This window comes from Mus pahari, chromosome 5, assembly GCF_900095145.1.
Source record: "Mus pahari chromosome 5, PAHARI_EIJ_v1.1, whole genome shotgun sequence".
In the NCBI taxonomy this organism is placed as follows: Eukaryota; Metazoa; Chordata; class Mammalia; order Rodentia; family Muridae; genus Mus; species Mus pahari.
This window is the reverse complement of record NC_034594.1, coordinates 121,588,385-121,590,608: the sequence shown is the minus strand read 5'-3', so window position 1 is coordinate 121,590,608 and position 2,224 is coordinate 121,588,385.

The window sequence follows — 2,224 nt, the reverse complement described above, 5'->3', positions numbered from 1 at the left end:
AACATTCAAGCTTAAGTAGTATGTGGATGGCATTTCCCTTGGGGAGGAACTGGAAGGTATAGTGGGAGAGGAAATTGTAGTTAAGATATAGTTTATGAAAAATTGTATTTAAAATAAAAAAGTAAAAATGAAACCAGTAAAAATGCCAGTGTGTGCATTCTAAATTTTCTCTATATAAGTAAATTTTACACTTACAATTCCAACATTAAAACACTATCCAAGATTAGAAGACAAGCATTTAGCATGACATGAACTCCAACTATGAAATTTAAACAAGCATTATAAATATTTAGCATAGAAAGTATTTGTGGAGACTCATGTTTTGCTGTGTGACAGGATAATCATATAATTGGTATTAGAGTCTTACTCTAATCACAGTTTCTGAAAACAAATCATTTTATACTTCTTTCAAATTCGGGTGATGGTTAGTATTCTTCCATTAATTATATGTGTTCTTGGACAATTTCATATTTGCTCATCATGCATACTGACAAATAATCACTCTTCCAACTTCTAGTGCATCCCCACTAAACCTGTCTACTACTTTTATTTTCCCATAAATCTTTTTATCACTCTTATGTGCATTTGTTTTAATTTTGAGCATTTGAGGCTAACATGGGCCAATGATATGATCATCATTTGCAGTTTTCTAATGAATTCTGGTGGGTTCATTAAATGAGTTCACAATGAAAGACAACTATGATTTCTCTCCCAAACTATTACTAGCCAATATTTAGCAATAAGAAGTAGGGCTTTATGAGCCCTTCCTGTTTGGGGCCAGAAGTCTTCTGTAGCTGTTTTGATGACAATGGAGAGGAACTAAGTCTAGAAGATGGTATTTTCAGTGATTCTTCTCTTCATCATTATTATTGTGCCACATTTGAACTTTATAGGAGGTTATTTTATGTCCTACTTAGACCTACGTTCTCAAGTATCACCTGCTCTGGCATGTTAGATGGATATACGTCTCTGCCTTTACTGCTGCTCATTGCAAAGAGAGGCTTCTCTGATAAAGCTGGCAGTAGAAATGGTCTAAGGGCATAAACATATTTATATTCAGAATTCAGTTCCACGTTATGTAAATGTAGCTAAACTATAGAATTAAGGCCTTCTTTATATTAGAGAAAAACACTTGGAGGGCAAGGAGCCCCATAATGAATTGTAAAGCCCACTATTATTTAGCTTTACAGTATGGACTCCTTTTGTGGAGTTGGCCTCATTGAAGTAAACGTTTGGTTACCCTTCCAGAGTAACGCTACTGTCTAAGAAATTTTGCCAATAATAACAGGATTAGATTTATGTTGCCTGACAACAGGTTGATATCATACTTCCTATAGTTCATTGTTGGGTAAAATTACTGTTATCTCTTTCCCTCAAAAGCCGGCATATCACTTCCTCCACTATGAAAACTAATGAGGAGGGAGCAAGTTCAATGATTCAGTTCCAACTGGATTTCACAATGTCACACAATCAGCATGCGTGCTGTCTTTTAGCGATATGGTCTTATCATTTAGCTGGTTCTGGTAATCAAGAGGAGCCGCAAGAGTTTACCTGTTCTCTAAAGGCTTGTTTTCTTGAAAGAGGCCACTATCAGGAGAGAGCCAAGAGTTAAATATATATTAAAATAAAAATAAATAATGGGTATGGACAAGCTTAATCTGGGAGAAAGGATGGTAGGTGGAAGGGAAAGAAACCATGGAGAGAAGGGTATAAGTAATCCAACTAGCCAGGATATTCCTGTCATTCTGTTAGTGCTCCTAAATCTCATTACTATTATAAGAACTTAGGAATCCATCGACAGTACAGTTATATCAGTAAATACTTATGTATGTATCCCAGGAAGGCTCTGATTTTAGTTCCTATGAGATGATGTGAAATAGACTATATTTATTAAAAGTGATAAATGGATAATAAAGGAACAAATGGTATAAGAGGAAAGAACCTTAAGACCTATAAGATATATCAGCAGTCAGTTCTGGATTCAAGTTCTACAATGAATGTATGTGAATATACAAGTATTCAAAACATGAGAAACACAGGGTAAAGAAATAAATATAATATAAATTACATTTATTGTGTTATATACTACATTTTATATTTAGTATAATTATTTATTTTATTATGTATAATATACTTAATCTATTTTATATTTTTAGAACATCTGTTTTAAACATGATATCTTTAGCAAACCCTATGATTTGAATAATTATGCCTCCCATAAAGT